Here is a 12,538-nt window from a genome sequence, read left to right as displayed (position 1 = left end):
GCCATTCACTGAATACTCCTTGTATCAGACACTGTGCGATGGACTTTATTTATATTATTTTATTGAATCCTCAGAGCAGCCTCAATAATTAAGATCAAACACAATCCCCACTTTTATGAATGAGGACACTGAGCTCAGAGATGTTCAGTATCTTACTCAAGGACACACAGTAAAATACAGAACTGAGGCTTGAACCAAAGCAGCTCTGGAGCCAGTGTTCTCAGGAAGTTATGGGAGGTACATGGGGCGGCCTCACACACACACACACATACACACACACACACACACATGCGCGCGCACACACACACACACATACATGCGCGCACATACACACATACTGACACTGGAGTGACGAATGCACAGGTGTCTTCCCTGCCTCTCCTCTCCCTGTTTGCTGTTTGCTCCCACAGCCTCCGTACCTTCTGGGCCCCTGGCTGTGGCTGCCTGTGGGTGCTGCCGCCCTCACCCTGCAGGCTGGCCTGGCTGCCCACTGGGAGCCCATTAGTCAAGTCATCCTAGGCAGGATTATGCCTTCACCAAAACGATATCCAGGACCAGCTGCTGGGCTCGTGTGCAAATTTGTGCTGATTTGATTAGCTTGTTTAGTCATTGCTGCTGATGAGAGCGGGCCACGGCCACCAAATGACGTTCTGCTGCCTGCGACTCTGTAATCGCTTTTGGAAGGGATATTATGTTAATATCTCACACGAGAGTCTCCGATCATGCAGGACGATGGGCAGCCAGGTCCGGGCCATATGGTGCATCCGAGGCCCTCCTTTGTAATCCTGGGTAATTGAAATCCTCTGCCTTATTCAAACTTGCAAAGCCTACCATCTGATGGGCAGCAGAGGGCCTTTTGGCCATGGACTTACCAGTCCTTGTGGGGACTTTCTTTGGGGTACGATGGCAGTATGAGCGGAGATTTATGCCAGAGAAACTTGACCGTTTTTAGAAACAAAAATCTCTGGCATCTGATGGTTTAAGAAGAAAACGATAACCACAACAACAATAATAGTAACTTCTACTTAGCAAGCAATTCGAATGTTCCAGCCCCAGATCAGGGCTTTACGTAAGCTGAGGTGCTTTAGGGCAATCTGCCAGTCAAGTATTATTCCCATTTGAAGGATGAGAAAGCTGAGACTCAGAGAGAGCAACCAGCTTGCCTGAGGCCACTGGTGAAAAGTGGAGATAACAGGACTTCTCCCTTGTTTGTCTGACCACAAGCCTTGCTATAGTGAGACTCAGCTTGCAGGGTTTTTTGAGAGTATCAACAACCCCCAGATAGCTACCACTTAATGCAGTGCTTGGCAAACTTGAGCAAGTGTCAGAAATCCCTGGTGGTCTCATTAAAGCACAAATTGCTGGGTCCCACCCCCAGAGTTACTGATTCAGCAGGTCTGAGGTGGGACCCAGGAATTTGCATTTCTAACAAGTTCCCAAGTGATGCTGGTGCTGCTTCAAAGACCACCAGCCTAGCCGATCCTTACTGTAAACCCAGTACTGCCCAAATAGGAGAGGTAGGTATTTTCACTTTCAGTTTTCTAATGAGGAAAAGGAAGCTTGGATAGGTGAATTCGCTTTCCTAGTGTCTTCTAGCTAGGACATAGGATATGAAAGAAGGTGACTGTGTCCACGGCAGAAAGTTCGCAAAACCAGAATTCAGCCCAGGTTTCCTGATTTACCATCCAAAGATGTGGCCTCGGGGAGGTGGTGTTACATTTTAATTTTGCGTCTGCCAGAAAATTGGAGGGTGCGTCAACACTCGTTCCTAACGGGTTGCCTCATGGCCCCGGGGGATCACTCACATTCTCCTGCAGGACTTGGTGTGGCCAGCATGGCTTGGGTCATGGTGGGCTCCTGTTGTGTGGACATGCAGGGCAGGCCAGGTCTCGCTGTGAAGCTACCCTGTGCTTGCAGGCAAGGAAACCAGGCTGGGATAGAACCCTGGGCAGGTGAAGAACTGGGAGGCTCGGGGCCGAGTGCACGGGCTTTGCTCAGTTCCACTGTCCGGGATGCTGCATGCTCTGCAGGGAGGCAGGTGACTGCTAATTAGAGGTCCCCGTTCCTTGCCTAATGGTCAAGGCCTGCCCCAGCTGGCCAGACAGATAACCATTGTTCAGCTTCCCTTTATTCGCCTCCCCTCCTTGCCCTCCACTTCCCAACCAGGTGAAAGAAAAGAAACTCGGTAATTCACTGAACATCACCCAAGACCGGGTGCGGACCCATGCCCTGGCGTATAAAAGACGTAGTACTCCCTTCATTCCTGTTTCACAGGTGCACAGACTTAATCTTCGAGAGGCTCCTGCCAAAAGGAGTGGGACAGAGCAAGGACTTGGAGTGACACAGGCTAAATCCAGGCCTCTGTCCACTCCTCTGACTGCCTCTCTCCTCCCTGTCCCTTTCTTTAAGATGCTAAGGAGCATTTGTCAGACTCCTGGAGGAGAAATATTGTTTTCAGTGATTCCCAAGCCTATTTGTCAGTTGAAACTCTTTTCTTTTCTTCTTTCTTTTTTTCATTATTTTTTAAGTGCAGAGTGCCTTTTGAGAATCAGATACTAGGAACTCAAGGACTCCTGGCTTGTGCCCTTGTCTCCAAAGCCCCATCCTCACAGCTGAGGCAGCTGGGTGTCTGTGATGTTCTCACTGGGCTGGAAGCTCCAGAGGGGGCAGGAGGGAGCCTGACTATTCTCTGCAGTGTGGTGGCCCCAGGGCCTGGTGCTTGATACACACACACGCACACACGTGTGTGCAGGTACATATGTATGTATTTGTATTGTTTGTTGGTAGCAAATGTTTATTTCTTAGCGCTCACAGTAGCCAGAAGGGCCATCCTTAGCCAGCCAGTCTTGCCTGCTGACCCGGAGAAATAAACGCCTCTTCTGCCACGTAGCTCGGAGCACAAGGGCATAGGTGAAAACACGGGCCTCGGAGTCCTCAGATCTGAGTCCCATTCTGCCCCCTCAGAGCTGCGAGAACTTGAGTGAGTCCCTTTCCTTTCTGGGCCGCAGAATTCTCATGGGCCTCCCTCCCAGGCTTTTGTGCCAATTCAGGAGGCATGCAAGCCTCTGGGACAGTGGGCCATCCCATGGAGGCCAGCTGCTGCTAGCCTGCAGCCTTCAGTGTAAGAACTTGAACTAAATAGGGAAAGAAGTCGCGCCACCTCCGGGAACCATCTAAGTCTGTGTTGTCTGAAGCAGTAGCCAGTTGAGACGTGTGACTATTTACTTTCAACAGATAATTAAGTTAAATGAAGCACAGTTCCTTTTGCGTAGTAGCCATATCACAGGTGTTCGATAGCCACATGTGGAGAGTGGCTACTGTGTTGGACAGTGCAGATGGGGACATGTCCACCATGGCAAAGAGCCCAATAGGACTGCACCAAGTAGGTTGTGCCATGCTTATTGTTTTCATGTCCTAACACTGCTAATGACACATAGTCTATTGGAAGTCCCCTTGGATCTGCTTTTCAGAGAAGGAGGGGAACATGCATTTGAAATCATCCACTACATGATTTTATTAGCTCCTACACTGATTGATTGATTGACTGTTGAGACAGGGGCTTGCTCTGTCACTAAGGCTAGAGTGCAGTGGTGTGAGCATGCTCACTGAAATCCTAGCCTCAAGCCATCCTCCAACCTCAGCCTCCCAAAGTGCTGGGATTATAGACATGAGCCACTATGTCTGATCACACCTAGTTTTCTTTTAGAAACAAATATCCAAAACACTTGCAGAGTCAGCTGAAATTGGTTAGGTGTTCTCTCACCCATTTTATTCTATTACTTGCTCCATAACCCTTTCTTAGCACCTAAGAGCAGCCTGGACCTCAGCTCAGGCCAGATCAGGGTAACAGTGTCCCACAGCATTAGTGATGTCCAGACGAATGAGGCTTTTACTCTACTTCCTAGGCTGGTGCCTCTAGCTTCTAAACCTCATCAAGATCACAGGTTCCTCTCTCTCCTGAAGGACTGTCTGCCACGGAGACTCCCTGCCATTGTCCCATGCATGCTATCAAGGTAGAGGGTGACGAGCCCAGAGCCCAATCCCCAGTTAACATTCTGTCCATGAATTTAAGGCCCCCAAAGAATGCCCCTAATGTCCACCAGAGCCCTCTGCACAACCCTGTTAGCAGTGATGGCTATTGCATTTGTGTGTCTAACTGGAGTTCCAATTCTGCCCCTGCAATTTATTAGCTGTGTGACATGAGCATGTGACATAAACTTTTTGAGTCTCGGTTGACCCTTCCGGAAAGTGAGGACTCTATTATCTTGCTCACCGTGTGGCAGTGAGTTCACATGAGATGGTACAATGTTTCCAAACTTTTCTAGCCTGTGTCCCTTTTGCTAAACACAAAAATCTCTGCCTTCCTTGCGGAAGAGTCCACCTCTCTATACCGCCCCACTGATAAGTATTTCATGCACATCCACCAGCCAAGAACACTTCGTCCCGCTTTCCCACAATTTGTATTATGAAATGAAAGGGTTTTTTTGTCTTCCAAAAATATAAAATTATGTTATGATGCTGGCTCTGTTGTTCCGAGCTATATCCTTTTCCTTCCCCTCGCCTTCCTTATCTTAGTTCTAGTACACCCCCAGAAGATCACCCCCCCATCACAGATGGAACAGGTGGGCAGTGCCCGGGGATGAGCTGCAGGTGACAGGCACTCACTAAACAGTGGGTCCCCGCATGCTGCAGAGGACAGGAGATCTGCAGGCAGACCCTGCAGCCGTGGCCAGATGAAGGTCAACCAGCGTCCACTTTCAAGTAGCACCTCTGCAGACCCCCAAGTGTAGATAAGTTCCTTAATATTGTCTCATAGCTCTCTTCACTTTTTAAAAAAAAATAGACTTTATTTTTTAGAGAAGTTTTAGGTTTGCAGAAAATACAGAAACTTTCAGTATATCCCCTCCACCCACTCTCCCACTTGTCTGCCCCATTGCTAACCTCTTGCATTGGTGTGGTACATTGGTTACAACGGGTGAACCCATATTGATACACTATTATTAGCTCCAGTTCATAGCTTACTTTAGGGGTCCTTCTCTGTATTAGACAGTTCTATGGGTTTTGGCAAGTGCGTTGTCTCCATACCCATCATTACGGTACCATGCAGAATAGTTTTACTGCCCTAAAATTGCCCCGTGATCCGGCTACGCATCACCCCCCTCCTTCTACCCTGGGCCCAGTTTTCTTCACTTTTTCTTCAGTGCATTTACTGCAGTTGTAAAGATCGAATTCGGAATTACTTGATTAAAATCGGCCTTCCCCACGGGACTGTAAGCAGCTTCACAAGGGCAATTACTACATTGGGCTTCGCCACACTGTGTTTCCTGGGCTTTATCACAGTACATGGGATGTTAGTGTAAACAGTTGAACAAATGAATGAGTAAAAGAGTGAATGAGAAGTGGAGTAGAGGGAATGAAGGAGGCTGGAGGAAGGAGCAAGAAGAGGAAGCCCTCTCCAAATCAACATTGCCCGTCCCAGGAGCCTCCCTCTGAGGACAATGAAATGGCAAAGCAAAACTGTTCTGGAACCGAGTGGCTGATAACCCACGCTGGGGTTATCCCGGCGGTGGGTGTGGCCCCTCCTTGCACCATCAGGGGTGACAAAGACAGGAGCAGGGAATGCTGTCACCAGAGCCAGGCCCTGAAATGGCCTGACAAGGGCTCAATCCGTCACTGTCTTAACCATCGTGACTTTTGGAGTCACCTCCAGATTTTTTGGCCCAGCAAATGATTAAGCAGTTAAATAAAGACAGGCTCATTAAGGAAACATGCTTCCCTGCGTATCTGCCCCAGTTACTCCTAAATTTAATCTGTCCATGAGCCAATTTCCAGGACAAATGCGCACAAGTATTTTTTTTTTTTAAATCTCCAGAGCCTTAACCTTGAAGGTAGTCATTGCCCAAGGCTTATCCTGGTGCCTGTCTCCCCCATGCTGTCTCCTCTGAGACTCAGTGGAGGGGTTCCTTCCCCACACCCAGACAATCCCGTGGGGCCGCTGGAGAGGGGGCAGGGCACTCGTGGGGCCCAGTTGCCAGCAGGCAGGGCCGGGTCCATGAAAGCGCCCTTTCTTCTCTGTCACACGGCTGCTCCCAGCCACGGGGGGCTCTGGGGCATAATCGGATTGAGTTTCCTTGGCCAACAGGTTGGCTTTGTTCTCTTGTCCAGATTTTCATCCACTTGGCTCCCCAGGTTGCTGCTCGACCGCTCTCTGACCTGGATTCACTGAGGACACATCAGGCCTTTGCCACGGGGTCCATGGGGTGGCCAGAGCCCAGGGCTGGGTGAGTGTGGGGTGGGTCTGAGGGGGAGGACGTGCATCCAGGGACCAGGCCAGCCCCTGCAGGATTTTCTGATGTCAAATCGCCTGTCCTGTGCCTGAGCCCTATTACCCTAGCAGAATGAGGACATGCGCCTCCCTGGGCTTCCCCAGCATGGCCTGAGTGAGTGTCTCCCTGGCTGCAGTGTTTGTAATCAGCAGGTCAAGAGGGGACCCTCCTGCCCTGCTCCCATGGCGCCACTGCTCCTTCTAGCAGTCCCAGCTTAACACCCACACTCCTTATGCTGGTCCCAGGGCCCTCTATGGGTTAGGGTGTAGAAGGAGGTTGTGTTGGTTAAAAACACCAGGTAGAAATCTCTTTTCTCTGAATGCTGAAGGAGTGCTATTAAAGAGACCGGTCCTTTCAGTCTAGTTGGATCCTGGGTGAAGACTCAGGTCTTGCTCAAGAAAGGAGAGCCACGCGTTTCCAGGGAAGAGGCAGGACATCCAAGATCAAGGTCCTGGCAGGTTTGGCTTCTGGTGAGGGCTCTCTTCATGGCCAGGGCTCCTTTAGCTTCTTCCACTCCTGGGCACAGATGGACCCTGTTAAGACTGTTGCCTTGCTCACAATCTCTCATGCCCCTCCCACTGCCTCTGGTGTTGTGTCTGTGATGTCCTCTTCCTGGGGACAAACGCAGCTTCAGCTGCTATAGCCTGGGACCCAGGGGCCTCCCTGCACCAGTCCTAGGACCCAGCTTCCCCAGGCCACTAGTGTTGCTTCAGGAACAGTGTCCGAGTCAGTCCCAACTGCTAATAGAATCCCATGGACTGAGTGGCTTCAGGAACAGGAATTTATTTCTCACAGTTCTGGAAGTCCAAGATCTGGGTGCTGGCAGGTTTGGCTCCTGGTGAGGGCTCTCTTCAGGCTTGCAGACAGCTGCCTTCTTGCTGTAACCTCACATGGTGGAGAGAAAACTCTAGTGTCTCTTCCTTTTCTTTTTTCTTTTTTTTTTTTTTTGAGACAGAGTCTTGCTCTGTGCCCCAGGCTGGAGTGCAGTGGCGAGATCTCGGCTCACTGCAAGCTCCGCCTCCCGGGTTCATGCCATTCTCCTGCCTCAGCCTCCCGAGTAGCTGGGACTACAGGCGCCCGCCACCTCGCCCTGCTACTTTTCTTGTATTTTTAGTAGAGACGGGGTTTCACCGTGTTAGCCAGGATGGTCTCGATCTCCTGACCTCGTGATCCGCCCGTCTCGGCCTCCCAAAGTGCTGGGATTACAGGCTTGAGCCACCGCGCCGGCACTAATTCCATCATGAATGCCCCCACCCTCATGACCTCACTGAAACCTAATGACCTATCAGAGGGCCCACTTCTTAATACTGTCACATTGGGGGTTAGGGCTTCCACATACCAATTTGGAGACACACGAACATTTAGTCCATAAAAAATGCGCAGGTGGCCCAGACTAAGCTGATCAGCTCCCTTTCCTGGGCCTGTCAGGATCCTTCTCTGGCTTTTGGTTTGTTTGTTTGTTTTTTCAAAATAGAAATAGGCATATGTGTGAGAAGGTGAGGTAAGAGTTGCAGGCAGCCACCTACCTGCCCAGGGCAGGAGGCCCTTTTGCAATAGGAAAGAATGAAGACAGCACCAAGAGAGACACGGAGGAGGAAGACGGAGAAGGAGAGGTGCTTTTGCCTCCCTGGACCCGGTGGGCCCTGAGGTCTGCTTCTAACCTGTCTTTTCTCTATTTAGTTTTGTCAGCTAATAAGTCTGTCTTTCTGCTTATTCATTCAAATTCCATTTGTTTTCCTTGCAAGTAAAAGAATGCTGACAACTTCAGGATTGGGCAAGGAGCTAGTCCTTTTCCCCTCTTGAGAGCTGGGGTAGCAGAGTAGTAGGAGCAGAGCAGCCAGGATGTCCAGATTTGAAGTTGTGCATGTTGTTCTGGGCAAAATTCTCAGCTTCCTGTGCCTCAGTTTCTTATCTGTAAAGTGGGGTTGATAATGGTGCCTACCTCGTGCAGTTAGGGCTGAGGATTAAGTGAGCTATATGTGTAAGGTGCTTTGCACGCTGCCTGGTGCGCCGTCAGCTCAGCATCTGTGAGCTGATTTCCATCTCCCTTGGGTCTTGTGGCCTGTGAACAGAGCCTTACTGGGCCCAAGTGCTGAGGAAATGGAACGAACTGAGGGAGAGAGCAATACTCTCTTGTGATCTAGTTAGTAGCCAGCTGGCAGACTTCTGGTATTGCTCACTGATGAGGGGCCGCTGGGTGCCTGATGAGTCCTGGGAAATGCCTGGGGCAGGGTGGCTGGCCTGGGCCTGTCTGTCCTGGGATGCCCCTCCCAGAGCTCCAGCATGGCAGCACTAAGGCTGTTTTGGGGCCAGCTGGACCCTATGTGGGAGGATAGAGAAGTGGAAAGAACCCTGGGCCTGCAATCCAGCAGTTGTACACCGTGGTTTCCTGGAGGAACTCATGCACATGTGTCCTGGAGGCCTGCAAGAGAACGGCACCGTGGAGATGACCAGCAACTAATACCACCCAAAGGCCCACCAACAGGAGAATGGATACACCAGCAGGGGTGCATGCATGCCACAGAGCACAGTACTGGTGAGAGTGAATCAGTGTCAGCCACATGCATCAACACCGATGAGGCTGAGAATCATAATATCAAATTTCGAATTGCAAGTAGCAGAAGGATCAACGTTATATTTTTAATAAAGCTTTGAAACACAAGCAAATTGAGCACTGTATTGTTTAGGGACACATTCACATTTGGTAAAGACATAAAGCAAAGCAAGGGAGTGAGACAAAAATGAAATTCCAGGGCAGTCAGGTGGTCAGGGCTTGGGGGTGGCGTGGAGTCAGGGAAGGGCACCAGAGCGCATCTCACCTCAGCTCCGACGGCTTTGGCAGGTTCTAGTTCTGACACGGAGTTGTAGGTTCACAGCTGTTTGATTGCTTGTTATGCTTTATAACAATATAAACTGCATATGTTCAGTTGAAATATTTCATAATAAAGGTTTTTTAAAAAAGAACATTGGGCTTATCTTTCCCATCAGATACAGGCATTTTTGTTTTGACTTTTTATTTCCTTTTTTTTTTAATGACCAAAGATCATTTTGCCTCTGCAAATATAAATTAAAAAAAAATAAGGCTGGGCATGGTGGCTCACACCTGTCATCCCAGCACTTTGGGAGGCCGAGGTGGGTGGATCACTTGAGGTCAGGAGTTTGAGACCAGCCCGGCCAACATGGTGAAACTCCATCTCTACCAAAACTATAAAAAATTAGCCAGGCATGGTGGCATGCATCTGTAATCCCAGCTACTTGGGATGCTGAGGCAGGAGAATCACTTGAACCCGGGAGGCAGAGGTTGCATGAGCCGAGATTGTGCCACTGCACACCAGCCTGGGTGACAGAGCGAGACTCCATCTCAAAAATAAATAAATTATTTAAAAAAATTTTTTAAAAGCACTGGATTTGCAGTTGGGAGCAAAAGATTTGGGGTTGCCCCTTCCCACAACCACTGTCATTGCTGGGACCTCTGCAGCCATCTCCCCCCAGCCTCCATCCTCACCCACTCCATTTCAGTCTCTGTTTGGTCGCCAGCAGAGTTATCTTTGTAACTATAAATGGCATTCGCTCATTTTCCTGCATCCTGAAGTCCAAGCCTGTTCTTTTCAACCATGTCTCTCCCTGTTCCTGTTCACCCCTTGTATGTAGCTAGATGTAGAGTTCATGGAACCAAAAATCTGCCTTCTGTTTCGGTGTCTGTGCTCAAGCCATACCTGGGAGAATAAGTCAGGCCCGAGCACCTGTGTCTGGGTCTCAGGGCTCAGCGTGCAAAAGAGCCTGGGTTGAGGCTCTATCACCCACCATGAATTCTACATGGAGTGACTTTTCCATCCCTAAGTGATCCTTCCGGGCTCATTTCAGGCAAAATCTCTTCCAGGAAGCCTTCCCTGATGTCCACCCTTTATTCTCACACCCCCTCTGCTAACCCCTATCAAAGTACCCTAAAATTTCCACAGCACTTTGAAACTTTCTGTATATGTGCCTCCTCCACTAGACTACCTACTCCCCAAAGGCAAGAACTGGTCTTACTTTGTTTGTTTCAATAGCAACTGTATCAGCCCTGGCATGGTAACACTCAAATGGTAATGCCCTGAGGGAAGGGTTTTGCCTGTTTTGCTCATCTGCGTATTTTAAGTGCCTAGAACACAGCCTGGCATATGGTAGCTGTGCTGCAAATGGTTATCGAGTGAATGAATAAGTGAATGGATGGACGTTAACCTGTACCGAGTACTGAGTAAAGTTCTATTGCTTAGAAGCTGTGTGAGCTTCGATGAGACACTTAACCTCTCTGAGCCTCCCTTTCTCCCTCTGTCAATGGGGATATTAATAGTACTATTCTTGAAGGATCACCATGAGATTTGGCAGAAAGATGCATGTGACAGAGCCTAGAAAATGGCAGGTGCACAGCAGCCCGCGCTGGTTGCATATGGATTTAGCCCTGACCCCAGCGGCCTCAGGCAAATTCCCAGTGGCTCTGAGGTTGTCCATCTGAGCTCAGAGTCCCCTCTCAGCCTCCCTGGGTGGTCCATGGGAAAACAGGGTCGCAGGTCTGCGCTCCTCCTCCTTAGTCAAGGGTCAGTGACCCCTAGTGTCACCTCTGACCGCTGGGTCAGTGGATCTATTGTGCAGGGCCTGTTGGTGTCTGGGCAGCCTCACTGAGTCCCCAGAGCCCAGCTGGTCAGTGCAGCCAAGGTCATGGTCCTCGTTCCTTGAATGGCTCTTTCTTTAAATAGAGGCAAACTCTTCTTCAGCAGCCACAGGTAGCTCCTAACGCAGCCAGCTGTCTGAGCAGTCTCACAGCTCCCTTTGGATCCTAACATGCTAGAGAGCGGGCAGGATGGGTGGAGAAGGTATCACACAGACCTAGCTCCAGCGCTGCCTTCCCCAGCTTCTGGCCATGTGACCTGGGCAAGTGACTTCACATCTCAGAGCCTCAGTGTCCACATCTTTTTTGTGTGTGTGTGTGTGACATAGTCTTGCTCTGTCACCAAGGCTGGAGTGCAGTGGCATGATCTTGGCTCACTACAACCTCCACCTCCCGGGTTCAAGCAATTCTTCTGCCTCAGCCTCCCAAGTAGCTGGGATTACAAGTGCGTGCCACCAGGCCCAGCTAATTCTGGTATTTTTAGTGCAGGCAGGGTTTTGTCATGTTGGCCAGGCTGGTCTCAAACTCCTGACCTCATGTGATCCACCCGCCTCATCCTGCCAAAGTGCTGGGATTACAGGCGTGAGCCGCCGCGCCTGACTCAGTCTCTACATCTTTGAAATGGGGAAACAAAACCTGTCTAGGGAAGATGTTGTGAGAAGCAGAGAGAAGGCATGTAATTCTCTTAATTAACTGGCATTCACTACAGAGTTATGTGATTATTAAATACATAATAAAATATAAAAATATAAGGTGCTCTGGTTATATAATCATGAGGTCTGATGATGGTGATGACTGCACTTCAGTGGACTACCTTATGCGGGACCGACTGCCACGAAGTTCTGTGCATGTGTGCTTGTGTGTTTGCATCTGTGTATTATAATATATATACATACATGGTATATAAATAGATACTTCGTGTTATATAAGAAAATGATATCACAGTAAAAATGCATAAATATTATTGAGCATGTTTGTATAAATGAGCAAACAAAGAGACATTTGGGATGCAAGGACCAGTGGTATACTCTGCCCAAACACAAGCCCCGTTTGACTGTTGCTAATGCACAAAGAGAGGGCTGGCGGACATGGCCTGCATGCTCTGCACACCTGCCCATCTGCACCACACTCCCCTGTGGTCTTGCTGCTGTTGCCATGCTGGGACCATCCTGCTTCTCACACCAGGACCACACAGGCTTTCGCAGAACTGTTGATTTCTCCCTCACAGCACTTGTCACAGTTGACACATTTTATTTATTTGTAATTGTCAGTTTACGTGTCTCCTCCACCGGACTGATAGTTAGCTGCACTGAAGTCAGAGGTCCCATCTGATTTTACTCTCCATTTTCTCTCCAACACCCATTAGGGTATGTGGTGCAGCTTAGATGCTTGATAAAATAATTGAACAAATCTATGGATGGTTGGATGGTCAGAGGGATGAATAGACGAGTGGTTGGATGAATAGATGGGTGGTTGAATGGATAAATGGTTGAATGGATGGGTGGACAGATAGATGGAAGATGGATAGATGGATGGATGGATGGATGGATGATGGTCAGATGCA

The 12,538-nt window shown here is 49.4% G+C and overlaps 2 long non-coding RNA genes across 2 annotated transcripts in view; both read right to left on the bottom strand.

The window, feature by feature from the left end:
* LOC126956402 (uncharacterized) overlaps positions 1-12,538 on the bottom strand; it is a 256,963-nt gene that overhangs the window by 189,299 nt on the left and 55,126 nt on the right. The gene's annotated exons all lie outside the window — the stretch shown is intronic.
* Positions 12,265-12,538, bottom strand: part of LOC126956399 (uncharacterized) — a 34,508-nt gene continuing 34,234 nt past the window's right edge. The window contains exon 3 of the long non-coding RNA XR_007726303.1: positions 12,265-12,385. This is a non-coding gene — a long non-coding RNA (uncharacterized LOC126956399). The remainder of the gene's footprint in view (positions 12,386-12,538) is intronic.

This window comes from Macaca thibetana, chromosome 6 (assembly GCF_024542745.1).
Source record: "Macaca thibetana thibetana isolate TM-01 chromosome 6, ASM2454274v1, whole genome shotgun sequence".
NCBI lineage: Eukaryota > Metazoa > Chordata > Mammalia > Primates > Cercopithecidae > Macaca > Macaca thibetana.
The sequence above is the reverse complement of the archived record's forward strand: the minus strand, read 5'-3'. Positions and strand labels throughout refer to the sequence as shown.